General features: G+C 35.9%; 1 long non-coding RNA gene across 4 annotated transcripts in view; it reads right to left on the bottom strand.

Annotated features, from left to right (window-relative positions):
- Positions 1-20,837, bottom strand: part of LOC111720629 — a 157,652-nt gene that overhangs the window by 38,686 nt on the left and 98,129 nt on the right. For 2 of the 4 annotated variants that reach the window (XR_004232041.1, XR_004232042.1), the window contains exons 2-3: positions 6,775-6,899; positions 1,883-2,059 (exon numbers count right to left, since the gene is read on the bottom strand). This is a non-coding gene — a long non-coding RNA (uncharacterized LOC111720629). Of the gene's footprint in view, positions 1-1,882; positions 2,060-6,774; positions 6,900-9,016; positions 9,498-20,837 lie in introns of those variants that run through there. The other 2 variants (XR_002770239.2, XR_004232040.1) reach the window with 2 other exon arrangements.

Raw genomic sequence — 20,837 nt, forward strand, 5'->3', positions numbered from 1 at the left:
TAATCTTGCTTCCTTGTATCTAGCACTTAGAATAGTGACAGGCACATAGTAAACATTTAATAAATGCCCTATCTTTCTAGCTAACTATCATCTATTCAGAGGAATCCTGAAGTGATAGAAGGGATGCATTAGTGTCAAAACTAAATGATGGCAGACTGAACTGATTCTGGTAGAACCGGAGAGGCTGAAACTCAGTACAAGGATACTAGAAGGAGCTACAGGTCAGAGGTGAAGGTTTAGGAATGGAAAACAATGACATTGTAGGAAGGCAATGACAAGAATAAGTTAAAATCATCTCATCAGGTATTATTAAAGTGCTAAGACATGGTGCTTGGCGTTGAGAATACAAAAATATAGTAGATACTCTGCAAGGGGAAATGGAGGCAAAAACAAATAGTTCTGGTGATACAAGAGAGAGTGAGAAGTGTTAGAGGACTGAGTTTGAGTATCAAAGTGAAACACTGGCAGTTAGTTCACCTTTCTCAACAGTTTTCTCAACTGTAAAACGAGCAGCTTGATAATTTAGGGAGTTTCCAGAAGAGTCAGCATAGTGAAGAGCATTAAATTCATTCCTTAGGAGGGTTATTTGAAGGAGATGTGGATGGTTAGACTGGAAAAGAGAAGACTGGATTAGATATGTGGTTAGCTGTGGTCAAGGACTACCATATGGAAAAGGGATTAGACTTGTTCTATTTGGCTCCCAAGAGACAGAGATAACCCAAGAGCATTGAATAGAAGTTCAAAGAGAGAAACTTAGGATTGTTATCAGGAAAAACTTTTCTAACTGAGCTATCTTGAAGAGGAATGAATTATTCTTCGTTAGCACTCCCTCAACACTCTCCCTTGATCCCATGCAACCACCCTTAATGGTGGATGTCTCTTCCCACACTCACAGAGCCCAGGGTGATGACATCACTGAACAGCTAGGATGCCCTAATAGGCTCAAAGTTAGGCAACCTGCTTCTGTGTACACCATCTCAGGCATGTCAGTAAACCTTCCTGTGACTGTTTCCTCATCTCGAATAATCCCTACCTCCTCCCTGCCCCATGAGGAAGTTGGAAGGAATCACTGAATAATTTCCACAAAGAATTTAGTACTAGTGGGGTGTGGGGAGGGAATGGCCAAGATCACAGATCTGGAGCTTAGAGCTGGAGCTCACAGGCCCAGCCTGTCTGACCCCTCATTTTATGGATGAGGAAACTGAAGAACAGGGTAACCTTCTTGTGGTTTGCCCAAGGTCATACAGGTTGGGACAGAGATAGGATTTAAGTCCAGGTTCTCTAATTTTAGGATAAAGGTACTCCTTCCACATAGGATACTGGTGGTTCTTATAGCATATGAGATAGCTACCTATTGTTTCTCTTCCTACTCTCTTAACCCTTCCTTTGTCACTATCCTGGCTTTTTCTAAGATTATGGGCCACCAATATCTTGCTCCCTAGAAAATTTAGAGAATTCTCTTCTACTATGGGCCCACCTCTGACCTCAGTGGGGAAAAGGCAGTGCACAGACAACACCCGCACCCCAAACAGCTGTGGCAGCAGCTGGTTTTTGCCAGGAATAAGAATGTATACTTACTTGGAATTTGAGCCTACAAGTGTTTTTGAATGACAGAATGATGTAGTGAAGGATGAGCTAAAGAAAACTAAAAGCAAAACAAAACAAAAAACAGTTAGGAAGCCATTGCAGCCATCTAGGCAAGATGAAATTCTGAGCTAGGGCAGCTGCAAAGGGAGTGGGAAAGAGGGAGCAGAAGTAAATGATAATTATTGAAATAGAATCAGCAGGACTTTGCAATTGATTGGAAAAGGGGAGGAGTGAGGGCACTGTGGGAAGGCAAAAAGAATATTTAGGAAATTCTCCATGATTCCCAATTTCCTACCTCCATAATCTCCCCAGTTCTGGAATGACTTCTTGCCTAAACTTTGTTGACCCTTCAAGCATTTGATACAGGAATCCTAATCACTGGTCCTGTAACGCAGGTGTCCTCTTAAAGGGAATCCAGGCTTTCAATCAGCAACAATGGGCTTTGTTTGAGTGTGGAGCACTTTAGAAAGGCCTAAAGAGAGAAGTACATATTTACTTAAGCTTGTGATGCTTGCAAAGCAATTACTGGAAGCTGAGAGGTCCTTTCAGTAGCATTCCTCCCTCAGACGAAGGTGACTCATTCTTACCTGATCTATGTAGGATTTGGTAATTGCTAGGTGCTCTGTCAGCCTGCCTACTCAGTTGATTTAGTATCAGAATCACAGCATTGCAAAGGACCCCAGAAGCCTTCTTGTCCAATGTGGGCAGTGTTCTTTTTGCTTTTTCCTATTGTCTGTCTAAGGTAACCTTTACCATGAGTAAGAATCAGGAAAGTCTTTAGTCATGAAAACACATTAGCTATATTATACAGTTTCATTTGCTGAAATGAAACCTTTACATCAATTTTAGGGATAATCACTTGTTATCTAAGACTAGTTTTACAAATTGAGAGGCTGAATGATTATTAGCTCTACTACTGATCTTAGCAAGTCCTATTTCCAAATTCCCAATTTTACATATTTTAATTCTTCCAGCCTGGAAAATCATTTCAACCTCTTTCATGGGTTATTTTTAAGGAAGAAAACATGATGTATGAAATTCAATTCAACAAACATTTTTTAAAACCTCCCATGTCTCACATCCTATGCTAGGCACTGGGGATGCAAAAACAAAAATGAGAATAATTCTTAAACTCAATGAGCTTACAACTTACTGGAAAGAAACAACATGTAAACATATGTATAGAGAAGTTATACAAAAATATGTGCCAAGTAAAGAAAAAACAATTTGCGGGAGTAAGAGGAAGAGAACCCTAACAACTGAAAGAATTCAGAAAAATCTTCTATAGGAGATACCTTTAAAATTTAACTTTTAAGAGATCTAGGGAATCTAAAAAGTTGAAATGAGGAGGGGAAAGTAATCCAATCAGGGAGCTTGTCCATTAAGCAAGTGGAAAGACCTATGCCCTATAATGAGCTTTATCTACAGTAAAGGTTCTAAAACTGTGGCCATGGGCCCAGAAGGGATTTGTGCCAGTAGATAGATTTTAAGCCACTGGACTTAGAATCAAGAAAACTCATCTTCATGAGTTCAGATCTGACTTCAGATACTAGCTATGACTCTGGGCAAGTCATTTAACCCTGTTTGCCTCATCTGCAAAATGAGCTGAGAAAGAAATGGCAAATTATTCCAGGATCTTTGCCAAGAAAACCCCCAAAATGGAATCATGAAGAGTTGGGTATGATTTAAATGATTCAACAGCAACAATTATGAGAGTCCCTGACCTTGGTTGGGGGAAAATTGCTTCTTTACTTCCACTTTTTTCTAACTGAAAGTCAACATTTTCTCTAAATATGAACTTCTAAAAAAATCACATTTTTCTAAGAAAGGGGTCCACTGTTAACAGATTGTCAAAGAGGTCCATGAAACACAAAGTTAAGAATCCCTGGTCTAAAGTAACTCCTGAAAATCAATGGGAAACATTGTCTGAAAAGGTGAAGTTTAAGTCCATTAAGATATCTCCTCTTTGAAGAAAGAACCAATGATCTCAAGGGTTGAAGCTAATGATATATTTTTTCAATCTTTATCCTTCATTAGAGGTTACTTCCTGCAGCCTAAGACACTGTTGAATACTATCTCCTCCATAGGTTTTCATGACTTTAGTTTTTTTGTTGTTGTTGTTGAATCTTCAACCATGGCATGTCCACTAACCCTCGGTGTCCTCCAAGACTTTATCCTTGGTCTTCTTTTCTTTGTTCTCTATATTATTTTATTCAGTTTGATCATAAACTTTCCATGGGTTCAATTATCCTTTTTATGCCAAAGATTCCCAAATCTGTGTATCTTGTTCTGACCTCCACTCTTAAATTACAAAGTAGCCACTGAACATTTTGAATGGATGTATACAATGGACACCTTAAACTCAACATATCTAAAACAAAAACCGTTATCTTTTCCCTAAAACCTTTTCTTCTTCACCAAGAGCATTATCACCCTCCCAGTCATCCACTCAACTTCAGTGTCATTCCCAACTCCTCTATCAAATTCAATCCATATATCCAATCTTTTTTCAAGTCTTTTCCTTTTTTACCTCCATAATGTCTCAAGTAAGCATCCCCTTCTCTCCTCTTAGCACAACCATTGTCCTGGTCAAGGCCCTTCTTACCTCATGCCTGAAATACTGTAATAGCTTTTTATGTAAACTCCCTGTTTCATCTCCATCCTTCACTAAGATGATAAAGTGATTTTCCTAATGTGCAGGTCTGATCATACACCCTCATATACACACACCAATTCCAAAAACTCCAATAGTTTCCTATTACCTCTAGGATCAAAGAATGCAACTCCAATGGGCTGACCCTGCTCTTCAAATGCCCAACATACTTTTGCCTAAAATACTATTTTACAGGTGCTCACATGGTGATCACAAGAAGCAATACAAGGACACTCAAGTTCTCTCTGAAGAATTTTGGAACTGACTTTATGACATGGGAAACCCTGGCAAAGGACTGCCCAGTATAGTGTGACTGCATCAAAGTAGGTGCTATGCTCTGTGAACAAAGCAGATATGAATTAACTGAAAAGAAATGTGAGATGTGCAAATTTGGAGACATCTCCAATGTTTATATGGACTATTTGTGCCCAATCTATGGTAGAACTTTCTGAGCTAGTATTGGTCTGATCAGTCACAATCAAATACACTATACCTTGACTCCAACATAGGGATGTCATTTTGGTTCTCTTCAAGAATAAAAGACAATGGGGCAGCCAGATGGTGCAGTGGATAGAGCATCAGCCCTGAATTTAGGAGGATCTGAGTTCAAATTTGACCTCAGACACTTAATACTTCCTAGCTGTGTGACCCTGGGCAAGTCACTTAACCCCAATTGCTCAACAACAACAAAAAAATAAAAATAAGAAGAATTGCAAGAGTTAAAAAGCCTCTAGAAGGAATGCAGCTCAAGGCATGTGGGAGGACCTGAGGGATGAGAGGTACTGAGGCTCAGGTGAACCCCAGGAGGTGGTGTCTGACCCCAGGCACCCCATCTCCCTCCTTAGTGCTCTCACAGCCTAGCACACCTCCCTCCCTCTTCTCAGGCCAATCCCATTATGCCAGGTTCCTAGAGGACCTCTCCTTCCCCCAGATACTCAGGGAGGTATAAATATGTGCTAAGAATAAAGTTCTCTTTCGTTTCACCCCCACCTCTTGGTGGTCTGACTCTATGTTATCCGGGTTGGTGCGAAAGAAAGGTAAGTGTGACCTAGCCATACCATCGATAGACGGGCATTAAAAGTAGCTCAAAGGGGAGCTACAAGGTTAGGATAGCATTAAGAGACGCCACAAATAACCAACCAATCTCTTGAAGTCTATCCAAGTTCATGTTCATTGCTTCCATGAAACTATTTATCCATCTCATCCTTTGCCTTTTCCTTTTCTTTTTGCCTTCAATCTTTCCTAACATCATCGTCTTTTCCAATAAGTCCCTTCTCATCATGTGGTCAAAGTATTTCAGCTTCAGCTTCAGCATTTTGACCTTCCAGTAAACAGTGTGAATTAACTTCTTTAAGCATTGACTGATTTGATTTCCTTAATATTTAAGGGACCCTCAAAAGTCTTTTTTTCGTACCACAATTCAGAAGCACCCATTCTGTACACTCAGCTTAAATCTTACTGCTATATATTGCTACTAGAAAACCATAACTTTGACTATATGGATCTTTATCGGCAAGGTGATGTCTTTTTTTAGTATGCAGTCCAGAATTGCCACAGCTTTCCTTCCAAAGAACATCTTTTAATTTTACAGCTGCAGGCACTACCTGCAGTGATCTTTGAGCCTAAGAATATAAAGTTTGACATTACTTCCACTTCTTCCTCTATTTGCCAGGAAAGATCTATCAAGGCAGATAAAAATTGTTCTACAATTAACAACCCTATGGAGTTGTTTGGAGCACTGAAAAGCTTAATGATATGTCCTAGGGTCACAGTGACAGGAATAGTATATAGATATCAATAATTACAGCTATATACATATCTATGTATGTATGTATATATTCAGAGAGAAAGAGAAAGATATATCACTGTGATCCAGGAGTCTCTGAATGTACACACACACACTACATACATACATATATACATATACATGTGCATGCTATAAATGTAGATGGGTGTTACATTGCATACTTGTGGATATGTTAAATATATACATGCAAACAATATTCATACATATATACATTTATATGCATGTTCATAAAAAGCACATAATTTATACATATATATACGTTCTAACAAAATAGAATTATTTATTGAGGAATCCATATATGGGCAGTACAATAAAAGGAACACTAGACCATTTCCTTTATTGTAAAATAACAGGGTTAGATTGGATTGGTGGTTTTCAAACTTTTTGGTTTCAGATACCCTTTACATTCTTAAAATTTATTAAAGACTCCTTTGCAAAAAGTTTTTGCTTATATGGGAGATATATATATATCTTATTAGAAATTTAATTGGATTAGCTTTATTTATTGGACTACACGCTGAGAACAGGACTAGATAATCTGTAGGGTCCCTTCATCTCTACAATTTTGTAACAATCTAGTTATGAATCCATCAAAATTATGACATTAAACCAACATGGGCAATCAAATGAGGGGTACACTGAAGGAGTTAGAAGGACCAGTTGATTTACTGTTTACTCTTAGAATTTGCAGCTTTGCTAAAAGGAGTTCATGCTGAGGACTACTCACCTCTGGAATTTGTTTTTTCCTCTTTATCCAGTGCATGCCAAGTTTGCTGGCCTTTAAGAAGTTCAGTCTTCAATATGGACCTCCTGGTGGTCATGGGTCAGAATGACCTGGGTTGAGGTGACATGCTGTATAAAAAAGAGACTAAGTGTGTATGGGTTTTGTGTCTGTGTCCTAAGGCTCCCCCAGTGTTTTTTTTTTTTTTTTTTTTTTGTTTTTTGTTTTTTGTTTTTTGTTTTTTAACAAATCAAGGCAAATTCTCAGATGGGGTCAGTTGTTGTAGTGGGAAGGTTTACTCTTCTCAGGTTAAATTGAAAGAGGCATTCTGACACAGTAAGAATTTTCAGATGATCCCTTAAGATAGGAATACAATATAAAGTTTTGTTAATAGAATTCACTGAATAGGGTACTTTAATTATGCTATGGGAGGGGTGGACTAAGGAAGTAAAGGTCTGTTGAGCTTCTGTGACTGTTGATGTGGAACAAATAGCTACCAGAAACTTTTAGAGATACACTTTTTCAGGGGTTTGGAGTTTTTTACTCTTGTGTAGTGTTCGACAATTAAGAATTATATATTTTTTTCCTTTTTGATCTGATTTTTTTTGTGCAGCATGAAAATTGTAGAAATATGTATAGAAGAATTGCATGTTTAACATGTACATTAGATTACTTACCATCTAGGGGAGGAAATGGGAGGAAGGGGAATACAAATTTGGAGCACAAGGTTTTGCAAGGGTTAATGTCGAAAAATTACCCATGCATATGTTTTGAAAATAAAAGACTTTAATAAAATAAAATAATATGGCATATGATAAACATACATGTGTATAAAAATGCACATTAAAAAAAGAATGAGATGATAAAGAAATGTTCCAATCCTTGGACAGGGCATTTAAGAATACTGAGACAAGGGGTATGGTAAGAAACTTAAGTATATTTATATATATATATAGGAAGAGAAAGAGAGAGAGAGAGAGAGAGAGAGAGAGAGAGAGAGAGAGAGAGAGAGAGAGAAACAGTCTTACAATTTAGCTAATATCTACTTGAATACTTGTGACAGAGTAACAATTTCCTCACAGAGCTGCCCATTCCATTGTTGGACAGTACTAATTATTAGAAATTGTGGGGTTTTTCTTTTTAATAAATCAAAATCTGCTTCCCTGTAGCTTTTAGCCATTTATTCTAGTTCTATCCTCTGAAACAAAGTAGAGTAAACATTTGATTCTGATTTTAGGAAGTATGGACAAGTAGTTTAAATTTCTCTGAGCCTAAATCTTCTTATCTGGAAAATAAACATAATGCTTACCCCAGGTATTTTATTGTTGTGGCTGTTGAGGATAAGACACTTTATAAATATTAAAGCCCTAGAGAAGGGTGAATATAATAACTGTGAGGAGAAGGAGCAGAAATAGAAGGAGGAAGAGAAGGAGGAGAACTGCATTTGTGAATTCATGGGTGCAGATAGTAATTTGCTTATGCAGATAGGTGGCTTCTTTGCCATTTATATATTAGCATTCTGCTTAGAACCTTGAAATTTTAAGAGACATGTACAGGGTCCCACAGCCAGTTTACATCAGAGGTGAAACTTGAATGACAGTCTTCCTTAACTCTGAGGTCTTTTCTCCATGTCTCTTAAATTGTCATTATCAGCAGTGATCATTATTCTCTCATCATCATCTCTTCGGCATTACCTCTTAAATATTTAGAGATAGTTTTATATTCTTCTCTTCTTTTTTTTCAGAGTAATTATTTCTAATTCCTTCAACTATTTCTCATAGCCTCCTCAACTTCCTCTTCCTTCTCCTCATATATTTTAACAGAAACAGCATCAATGACTTGTCAATATAGAATTAAACAGGAATGAAGTGTAATAGCAATTATTGCAGCCAGAGATCCCATTCCAAGTCCAATTACAAGCCTTTGGTTCAGTTTTTATTGAGTTATAGGTGTCTGCTTGGAGTATAGAAACAGGTGGGGGAAAAAGTACTGAGGAAACTCTTTCAAGATGAACGCCCTCTAGTATGAATTGCTAAGACTTTTTATCTTGGAGATTTTCTTTTTTTTGTCCTTCAGATTTAGTCCTAAATCAGGCCTATAACTCCTTTTTTTTGAGAATGTTTGAGAGTTAGGGGATACTAGACTAGATACTTACTCCGACATTTTGTTGGTCACATTTTATAACTGATTCGTTTTTGCCTAAATGCAAGAATGAATGTAAATTTATTTCATTTCTTGATTGAACTACCTTATAAAATCCTGGTTTTGTCATCGAGAGTTTTTCCTCTTCTTCTTACTGACTGAGTCATTTCGCTTTGTATTCCTAGTGCCTATCACAGTGCCTGGCATTTAATGAATAATAGGCACTTAAATTCTTGTGGATTGAATGATCTGTAGATTTGATGAACATGCCATCTCTGTCAATATCCAAGTTGCTAACGCCTTTCCTAGAACAAAGATGAATTGCCAAGAGAAATTAAAGCTTTTGTATTTGAACATTTAAAAATGAATAACCCTCTAAAAAAAATTCACAAAACACCCCATCTCCTGCCAAAGTAGGATATTTGAGTAATAATTTTATTACCTCTTTCCATTGAGTGCTATAATCTAATCATTCCTAGAAGCTTCTTTCATTCCCTTCTCCTGCTTTCTGATTTTTTTGAGCACTCCCTAAACTGCTATTTCTGTTAAAGAAACATAGTATATTATTGTGTATCTAATTTATATTTTAATATATTTAACATCTACTGGTCATCCAGCCATCTGGGGAAGGGGGTAGAGGGTAAGAGGTGAAAAATTGGAACAAGAGGTTTGGCAATTGTTAATGCTGTAAAGTTACCCATACGTATAACCTGTAAATAAAAGGCTATTAAATAAAAAAAAGAAAAAAAAAAGAAGAAACATAGTATATAAGAAGGTTGGGGCATTTGTGTTTGCATATGTTTTTAATGTTCTTAAAATTGTTCTGAGAAAAATTTTTTCTGCATGATTTTTCAAAAAAGAAATCCTGGTAATTAATTAATCAATATTCTTTAAATATGGCTGTTAACTCAGTTATAAATCCATTTAATTGTAGCAACATTCGTCCACAAGGATAAATGCTCAGAATTTTTTTCAGATGCTTTGTTGAGATCAAGATACAGTGGGAAAAGCACAGGACTTAGAGTTAGAAGAATTAAATCTAAATTCTAGCTTTGAACTTGGGTAAATTACTTCATTTATTTGGACTTCTGTAAAAAAAAAAAAAAAGGTTTGGATCAATCTCTTGATTCTGTTATATGTTTCAGAATTTGGTCAGGAATCAAAATCAGATTTCTATTATTTTAAAAATCCATTTTTTGAAAATTAGGTCATTTCCCCTCTTCCAGTGTTTCGTTATTCTACTAGTCTCCATAATTTCTGACAATTGCTCTATTAGTGGCTCTACTATTAGATCCACAAGTTCTTACAGCACTTTGGGATTTAAATATAGATTTGGTGATGTAGATGATATAAGTACCTCTGCAGATTTCAACTTCTCCATATATTGGTTGCTCTGCTTCTTTCCTCTGGCCATCTCCCTCTATTACTCCCACTTCTTCGTGGTTTTCAAGATTTCCTGAAGGGAATGGAGTCCAGCTGGCAGGAAGGTCCCTTTCCCCCAACTTTATTCAGGAACATTACTTTTAACACTCAATCACTATGCCTTTCCTCTCAAAGTTTATTCATCAAAGGTCAAGTAAATGGAAAGTGGAGGTCTTTCCCATAAAGGTAAGTAAGGACTCTTACATTGTGATGTAAGATTTCAGTAGTAGAAGAAACTTTAAGTAGCCCTAATCAAAACAAGACAAAGGTCTCACTTGACTTATCAGAACACCTGCCACTTCCATTGTTTGGGAGGCCAAGAAGAGTTAATCAATACCTAAAGCATTTGAATCAAATCTTTGCTAAATAAATCTGTGCTGATATTCATGTTACACAGAAAGTACTGAGTTGGGATGGCAACCATTTCCAGCTAACTGTGAGGTTTTAGACAAGTCAATTAATCTCTTAATTCTTTAGTGTCCTATCTATGAATTGCTCTATAAAACTAAAAGCATTTTGAATTATGACCAACCATTACAAAAAAGTGTCAAAATTCTTTTTATTAAGTACTACTACTAAAGAACAGAAGACCTTCCTCTACCAACAATATGGCCAGATGTCCAGTGTTGCTTCGGGTCCTTGTCAGTCTTTAAATTTTAATAATAGACCTTAAGGTTCTTACCAGCAGGCCTCAAAACTTATTAACTTTCCTCCTCTTATATTTCCCAGGCGCTACTGGGAATAGTCTAAGGCTTTGCTTTGTCCAGTGGTTTTGTCAACATGGTTTAACATTTCCCCAAATCCCCAGTCCACTAATGCCAGTTCAATATACTGCAAATGGGGACAAATAATCCAAATGATATTTCACACATCTATTTTTTTATCCTTACCCAATGACCAACACACTCTATCCTTTACTTTGATAGGCATTATACATTGACCTTAGGATTTAGTTTTGTGATAGGCATGTATATAAACTTTGGGTTTCACCCAAGAATGTTGGCTCACTTCTCCCTTATTAGATTATGGGTTATCAAAGATAGATTTCTTGGAGCAGCTGGATGGTGCAGTGGATAGAGTGCTGGCCCTGAAGTCAGAAGGACCTGAGTCCAAATCTGGGTTCAGACACTTAATACCTCCTAGCTAGCTGTGTGACCCTGAGCAAGTCACTTAACCCCAATTGCCTCAGCAAAAAATAATAAATAAATATAAAAAATATAGAATTCTTATTAAAAATGTTCAACGCTTTACACTTTTATGTTGACATGCCTTTTAAAATTTACAAATCATTTTCCTGAGGATTATTCAGGTGGCATATAAATGTAATATTATCCTCATCTTAAATATGAGAAAACTAACATTCAGAAGTGCAAGATGTAAACTCCCTGAGGACAGGAACTATTTCATTTTTGCTATTTCTATATAGATAGATAGATAGATATTGTGGTATAGTGCCTAGCAGATACCATTTACTTAATAAAAGGCTATTGATTAATATTCCACTCAGCACAAACTTAATCAGTATTGTTATTGTTGTTTTAAATAACGACGATGGCTCTTACCAGCTGGGTGAAATAAGAGAAAGAGGAGACAAGTGAAGGGGAAATCGTACTGATATAATAGGTATTTTGAGGAAATCGTTAATATGTAACATTGGGAAGACAGGTGGATAGAAACAGGTTATCTATTAGCAGCCAATTCTGGCTGATTTAAGATTTTATTGATAAGTGTTGATCTTATCTTGGAAGTAATGGAGCAATGAAATCACATGTTGGCCCAAAGGAGTAATCTATTTATCACAGAGCCAGGGGAAAAACCAGAATAAGAATGTTGGGCCATACTGATTGCATGCAAATTGAAGGATGAAGTTGGATCTTGGGTTAAATTGTTTTCTATCCTCCTCCAGGCATTGGAAGGTATATGCTACTATTTACAACAAATTTCTGTTGGATTATTTTATCTGTTTTAGTGATCAGTATATCATACAATCAGTTGTGATACAGTAGCTTTTAATGTTTCATTAGTTGTAAACATATATTGATAATAAGTTTACAATAATTACTCTAGTTTATTGAAAAGGAAAGATAGATGGTATTTCCTGAACATCCCCATTGATGTCAGTGAGTGAAGATATTAGACTGTGAGATACCAATTAAATCTGACAAACTTTTTAAAGTGCCTATTTTGTGCCAGAGTACTTGGTACTCTGTCCTAGGCATTTATATCCTAGGTGGACATAAATAAAAAATCAAAACAGTCCCTGCCCTCAGGGAGTTTACTTCTATGGGGAAAAGAGAAGATATAACATATGACCACAGCAGTAAATACAGCATTTAGAGCAGCTAGATGGTGTAATAGATAGAGTGCCAGAATTGGAGTCAGAAAGAGTCATCTTCTTGAATTCAAATCTGGTCTCAGACACTTATTAATTTTGTGACTCTGGGCAAATCACTTTTAACTCTCTTTGAATCAGTTTTCTCATCTAGAAAATGAACTGGAGAAGAAAATGGCAAATTATTCCAATATCTTTGCCAAGAAAACCCCAAAATGGATCAAAAAGAATCAGACACCACTGAAATGATTGGACAACAACAAAACATTATATAGGGGAAAGAATTCTGGCTCTGGAGTCAGAGGACATAGAATCAAATCCTGATTCTGATGCTTAATTAGTGAAAAAAAATTCCATCTTTATTGAACACCTAGTGTATGCCAGAAACTGTGTCAAATTTTGGAGTGCACAGAAAGATAAAAGATTATTAGTGTTCTCAAGAAGTTAATGATGCAATAAGGCAGACAACTTGTAAACAACTATGTTCCAATAAGCTATATTCAGGAATAACTGGAAATAATCAAGACAGGAGAGGCACTAGAATTAAGGGGGGTTGGAAAAGGCTTCTTATAAAAGAAGGAATTGAAGCTGGGACTTGAAGGAAGCCAAGATGCAGAAAGGAGAAGGGAGAACATTCCAAGGATGGGAAATAGCAATGAAAGAGTCAGAGTATGGAGCATCTTGTTTAAGGAATAGGAAACCAGTATCATTGGTTAAAAGAGTATATCCAATTTTAAGGAGAAAGATGTTAAAGAGACTAGAAAGGTGGGAATGGCAAGTTATGAAGGACTTTGAACACCAAAAAGGATTTAATATTTGATCCCAGAGGTAATAGGGAGCCACTGGAGTTTACTGAGGAAGGGAGAGATGTGTGTGTGTGTGTGTGTGTGTGTGTGTGTGTGTGTGTGTGATGGTTGTACCTACTCTTTAGGAAGATTACTACCTGTGCAACTCCAAACAAGTTATATTTCTTAACTACAAATTGTGGAGTTGGATCAAATGACCTTGAAGATCCCTTTCAATTTTAGATCTAATTCCCATTAATTATATTGTGAACTCCTTGAGAGTAGGAATTGGTTGTGTGTGTGTGTGTGTGTGTGTGTGTGTGTGTGTGTGCGTGTTTCCCTTCTTTGTATCCCCTTTATTTTGCAAAGTTCCTAATACTTTGTAGTAGATGCTCAATATATGCTTACTTCCTTGCCTTACCTTTAGTATCATTCTTCTATCCTAAGAAGCCACTGAAGTTTAATGAGATGGTGAGACTTGTGTTTAAGGAATATCAGCATGGTAGTTGTATGGAAAATGCATTGGAGGAAGGAGAGATGTGAGGTAGGATGATTGTGGGGAAAAGGAATTGAACTAGGGATTATATGAGTAGAAAGGAAGGGACAAATTCAACAGATGCTGTAATATCAACAAGATTTGACAATTAATTGTATATTTGGGGTAAGAGGGAAGAATTAAAGATGACATTAAAGATTGAGTATCTAAGTTCTTAGAAGGATGGTGATGGCCTCAAAGAAATACAAGTTTCAAAAAAAGTAAGGGTTTAAGGGAGGAAATAAGTTCCATTTTGGACACACTGAGTCTAAGGTACCTATGGGACATCTAGTTTTAAAAATCTAATAGGCTGTCAAAAATATGGGATTATACTTCAGAAGAGAGACTAAGATTAGATATTTAGCTCTAGAGATCATTAGCACAGAGGTAATCATTATACTTATGAAAACTACTGAGGTCATCAATAGGAAAACAGAAGTTTGTGAGAGCAGAAAAGGGCCAGGATAGAGCTTGAACTTATTCTCATTCCTGTGTGTTGAGGGTAGTGATATGGATGTTACTAACAAAAGAGACTGAGAAGGAACAGTCAGGTAAGGAGGAGAACTAAACTCTTTTAGTGAGAGATATAAGCAGAGTTGCAAAAATCCACAGGTAAAGAAGGATGAGGAATGAGAAAAAGCCATTGGATTTAGAAATAAAAAGAGTGTTGGTGAGCTTAAAGAGTAAAATTTCAATGCAATAGTGGGGTGGATGCTACATTGCAAAGTATTGAGAACTGACTGGAAGATAAAAATAAGATAAAGACAAGTAGTATATACAACTTTTTCTATGAATTTTGTTATTAAAGGGGAACGAGATATACAATGATAGTGTGAGAGAATGGGGGCGGGGTATTTAGGTTTGACTGAAGGCGATATTGAAGGAGCCAATTGGATACTAGGAAGACCTAGGGAATATTTAAAGGTTCAAACTCCAGAAGAAACAGAAAAGAATAAGTTCAAGGGCATTGTCTAATTTATCTTTATAGTTCTCTCCCACCCTCAAAGAAGCAATTTATTCTCGTTGATATTTATTCCCAGTGATATGTTAGTATTTTCATGAAATGGATTACACTAATAGATTTGTTTCTCTGCCAATCAATTGAATACAATTAATTTAGCCAAGTTGTCTACTTAAAAACATTAATTGGCATCTGATTGGCTAGAGGCTGTCTATGCAAACCAGGTAAAACTTTATCTCCTGGACTATTTCCTTATCTTGGAACCTGCCATGCAGGTTTTTCTTCATCTTTTACTGCCTACAGGATAACTCTACTTGGTTGTCCTACCATCATCTAAGTATCTCAAAATGTTCAAAACAGAGCATATTACTATTACCCACAAACTTACTTTTTCTTTTGTCTTCACTTTCTGTCAATAGTACCATCAATCACCAATCCTTTCATGTTTAAAACTTTACTGTTATCTTTTACTCATCCCTCTTCCCCATTTTATATAACTAAATGTTCTTTTTTTAAGTTTTTATTTTCAAAACATATGCATATAGTTTTCAACATTCACCCTTGCAAAACTTTATGTTCCAAATTTTTTCCTCCCTCCCTTTCCCCATCTCCATAGATGGCAAGTAATCTGACACATGTTAAACATGTACAATTCTTCTATACATATTTCCACAATTATCATGCTACACAAGAAAAATAAGATCAAGAAGGGGAAAAAAGGAAAGAAAACAAAATGCAAGTAAACAACAAAAAAGTGAAAACACTATGTTGTTATCTACATAGTTCCCACAGTCCTCTCTCTGGGTGCAGATGGTTCTCTCCATCACAAGATCATTGGAACTAGCCTGAATTACCTCGCTTTTGGAAAAAGCCTAGTCCATCAGAATTGATCATTATATTATCTTACCAAGTTCTTTTCATTCCAATTCTGAACCATTTCATCTAGCTTTCTCTTTCATGTCTCTCATTTCATTTTAGTCCTCTCCACACTCTACAATTAGATTGTTTGCAATCATCTGAATACCCTTGTATGTTCTCCCCACAATATGTTCTCCCCTTTGATCACATGATTACCGTACCTGAAATGCTTCCCCTTTTCAATTGAAGCTTCTTTTTATTAGGGGAGTGGAAATTATTGGAGGGGGTGATCTGAACACAGGTTATTTTAATATACATTTCTTTATGAATCATGTTGGGAGAGAAAATCAGAACGAAAAGGAAAAACTACAAGAGAAAAAAAAAGAGGAAAAAAAGAAAAAAGTGATCATAGCACATGTTGATTTACATATAATTCTCTGTGGATGCAGATAGTGTTTTCTATCCAAAATTTATTGGAATTATCTTGGGTCATTGAACCCTGAGAAGAACCAAGTCTTTCATTGTTGATCATCACACAATCCTGCTGTTACTATGGTACAATGTATTCCTGATTTCTATTTGTTTTGCTCAGCTTCAGATCTTTCTAAAATCAGCTTATCATTTTTATAGAACACTAATATTCTATTACTTTCATATATCACAACTTATTCAGCCCTTCTCCAATTGATGGGCATCTACTCATTTTTCAGTTCTTTGTCACCACAAAAAGAGCTACGAAATACATTTTTGCACATGTGAGTCCTTTCCCCTCTTTTATGATTTCCTTGGAATACAAACGCAGTAGTAGCACTGTTGAATCAAAGAGAATGCCCTTTGGATATATGAACACAGGTTATTCTGACCCAATTCTCTGTCCACTATAATAAATTCCCTGCCATGCTGCTTCTCTGTTGAATTCTTACCCATACTTTATAACTAAACTCATATGCTAACTCCTTTAGGAAGAATTCTTTGATTCTCCAACTTGATAATAATTTGATTTTGACATAACACATTGTAGCTGTTATACATTTACTATGTATCATTTTGTAATAGAATTCAGTATCTTCCTAATAGATAATACATTCCTCAAAGGTTAAGGACACTGTCTTATCTGGGAGTCATAGTTGTTTTTTGGAGGAAGGTACTACTTTTAAGAAACAGAAGACCTGAATTCAAATGTCCACTCAGACACTAATTGTGTGATCTTAAGGCAAGCTGTTTAATCTCTTTGAACCTTAGTTTCCTCATCTGTAAAAAACAAAAACAAACCAAAAAAAAAAAAACACTTGCATGACCTATTTCACAGGACTGTTTAAGATAAGCATTTTGCAAATCTTAAAGTTGTGATTGTCATTCTAGCAGTTACACCAGCTGAGACCAAATAGCCTAACAACCTTGACCAACCACTGTCCTTTGGCTGCTCCTGTGGTTTACTATGGGTTCACTGCTCTAAGGTTACTGCCTTCTCAGCTGGGGAACTGGGACTTTCTTTCTTTCATTTCATGCCCATTTCAGATTCCTGAGGAAAAAACTCTATTTTTGGCTTAAGGATAAAGAGTTCTTCCCAGCAAGGTGGGGGTAGGAAGGAAGAAGACAGTAGTACATTTTTTAAAAAGTACCCAGAGTACAAGCATGAATCAAGTATAGAATAGATAGTTTTATTCCCATACAAGAAAAGGAATTCTAAGCAATACAGAATCATACAATGATTATAATCAATTAGAGAGTTTAAAATTAGGATTACTATTTAACCCTTTTACATTTTCCCTCCACTAAGTTTAGCTCCATTCACACTAAGTGAGCTCTTTCCACTATTTCTTCTGACTCTCATTCTTTCCCTGTCCCTCCTTCTTCTTCTCCCTCTTTTTTCCCCCTTTCCCTCCCTCCTTTTCCTGTATATATCTCTCTATCTCTATAGCTTTCTCTCTGTCTTTGTCTCTCTCTGTGTCTCTCTCTTGTCTCCCTCTTCTCCTCTCTCTATAGATAGATACATACATGTCTATCTGTCCCTTGGTGACTCTTACCCTCTTGGCTAGTCTGTTGTCTCTCTCACCACTCCACCCTTTATTCTTATCTCTCTTCTCCATCTCGCTCTCCTTCCCTTTTGGCCAGTCTGATTTCATTGCTTTTGAAAATGAGAATGTTCTGGTTTACCTTGCTATTTATTATTTATTTTTTATATTTATTTATATTTATATATATATTTATATTTATTTATTATATTTTTATTACCTTGCTATTTGAGTATCTGGGAAGGCAAAAATGCCAGGTACCTTTCTAATCTCATAAGTTTCTGTACCAAAAGAAAGAAATCATAAATGGGAGGTGACCCCATTCCAGGCACATGCTTGCTTAATAAATAGTCCATGAGTTCACAGATAGAGGAAGAGATATGGGGAGACATACATCCCAAGTAGTTGACTCTTCTAAGTTTTGTGAGATCTATCCTTATGCCTCAAAGCATCAGGAAGAAATTTGATATCAAAAGAGAGAGGTATCATTCCTTTAGTAAATCCATGGAGTTTCAACTCAGCAGCCAACTAAAAGATTTTTTTGTCACTGAACACTTAGTCACTGAATCCCTTAGTCATCATGGTCTCCTGGAAACAGTCAGAGGATATCTTGCCCTAAAGTGGGCAGTAGACAGCAGGAAAGAAAGCTCCTCCCTCTTTCCATCATGCATGTCTGGAAGCAAATCCACCCCAAGCTTCCACAGCTTTCTTAGAATAACTACTAAGCAAACTCCAGAGGGATTGGAGAAAAGAGGAAAGAGATCCTATACTATTGTAGTTATTACTTATATTTTATATCTTTCTTAGTGTTCTGGATACAGCAAGTGTTCAATAGTTACTGAACTGGCTTTATCATATTTTTATTTTTTCCAGATAAGAATGGTCCACCTAACCTCAGCTGGGAAGGAACCAGTCCTTATGTACAAGCAAAAAGAGTGACTAAGGAAGTATGTATATGGATGTATAGGTTGGGTGATTTTAGTGATTCCACTCCCAGCTCCTTAGGAACAATTAAAAGAACTCTTCTCTGGAAGAGCTAACCACAAAACAACTTATCATCTCAGAATTTCCCTGGGCCCTCAGTGAAATGATTTTTCTTTTAAAGTTTAATGGAAGCTTTCATGCATTTACATCACGATCTTTTTTCCTCATGAATCCTGTGTTGCAATACAGGAAAACTATTCAGCAAAACCAACCAATAGAGCAACTCTACTATGAATGTGTATTTACTCCATTACCTCTCACATCTGTATTTCTACTCTTCCTCTCCTCTAATTAAGAAGAGAGTTTTATTTTATCATCCGCCTTCTGGAACCATTAGACCAAACTACTTGGGGTTTTGGGGTCCAGATTTGTGATTTCATTAGTACAGGAAATTCTTAATGAAGAAGTCCCTCATACCAATCCAGAGGAGCAATTCCCACTAAACTTGTGGGGACACTAATCTGTTAAGAAACATACAGCCAATAGAACCAGAGTTGGTACTTGAACCAAGACTGTTACACCTGTGGGATCAATTCTCTAACTCCCAATTCAATAAATTGCCATGGCTTCCTATTACCTCCAAGATCAAATAAATTTTCAAGACCTTTATTATCTGGCTTCTTTGTATCTTTCCAGGCTTCTTGTACCTTACTTTAGATTTTTATTGTTTATGGAACATTACTCCATCTCATGATTCTGGGTGTTTTTATTCGCTGTCCTCCATGTCTGGAACTCTTTTCTTCCTCATTTCCAGCTGCTAGTTTATTTCCTCCAAGTTTCAGCTCAAATCCTATGTTGTGCATAAAGCTTTTCCTGATCACCCTTAATTCTAGTTCCTTCCCTCTGAAGTTATGTCCAATTTATTCCATACATATCTTATTTATATATAGTTGTTTTGTTTCCACTATTATACTTTGAGCTCTTTGAGAGGAAGGGCCATTTTTTGCCCTTTTTTGTATGCCCAGTACTTAGTATCTGGTACATAGTAGGTGCTTAGTAAATACTTTTTAATAGGACTCTGCCTGTAGCAGTTGTCTGTGGATTTCTTTGTTTACTACAACTATTTAGATTTAAAGTGCTGTACAATTGTATCCACTAGTAAAATAAAGATTTTCAGCCTTTTTCCTTTTCTCTTCCTCCATATTTTAAGACAAATTATCTATTACTGAATCACAGTCAGCACTTTTATCAATTAAAAAATCGTTATTTTATATCTATCTGTCTAAATTAATGCCAGATAAGTGCCAGACATGATGGCAAATGCTAGAGATACAAAGTATGTATTTATTATAAATACATACAAAAATGTCTTTATAAATATACTTTATACATATAAATATATTATAATACATAAATATACAATATATTATAATACATATATAACATATTATAATATATAATATAATAAATAAATATAAATATAAATACATATAAAATTATAAATTAGACTCTCTATATCTGAGTAATGAGGTTTTTATCAGAGATACTTGTTGCAAAATGTTTTCCCTCAGTTTTTTTTGTTTTCCTAATATTTATGGTTGTTTTGTTTGTGTAAAAATTAGTTTTGTTTGGGTAAAACCTTTTTAATTTTACACAATCAAAATCTATTTTACATTTTGTAATGTTTTCCTGAATCTTGTTTGGTCATAATTTTTTTCCTTACCCATAGATCAAATAGATAAACTATTCCATGCTCTCCTAATTTGCTTATGGTATCACCTTTTTTGTTTTTGACCTTATCTTGGTATACATTGTAAGATGATGATCTATATTTAGTTTCTGCTATATTATTTTCCAGTTTTCCCAGAAGTTTTTGTTAAAAAAGAAGATTTTGTTTCAAAAGTTTGTATTTATGTTCCAAAATGTTGGAGTTTATCATTTACTAGATTATGATGGTCATTTACTATAATATAATTTGTAACTAATCTATTTCAATGATCCACCACTGTTTCTTAGCCAGTATAAGACTGCTTTGATGATTACTGCTTTGTAATATAGTTTGAGCCTTTCTTCATATATAGTAGTAGGATTAATT

This window comes from Sarcophilus harrisii, chromosome 2, assembly GCF_902635505.1.
Source record: "Sarcophilus harrisii chromosome 2, mSarHar1.11, whole genome shotgun sequence".
In the NCBI taxonomy this organism is placed as follows: domain Eukaryota; kingdom Metazoa; phylum Chordata; class Mammalia; order Dasyuromorphia; family Dasyuridae; genus Sarcophilus; species Sarcophilus harrisii.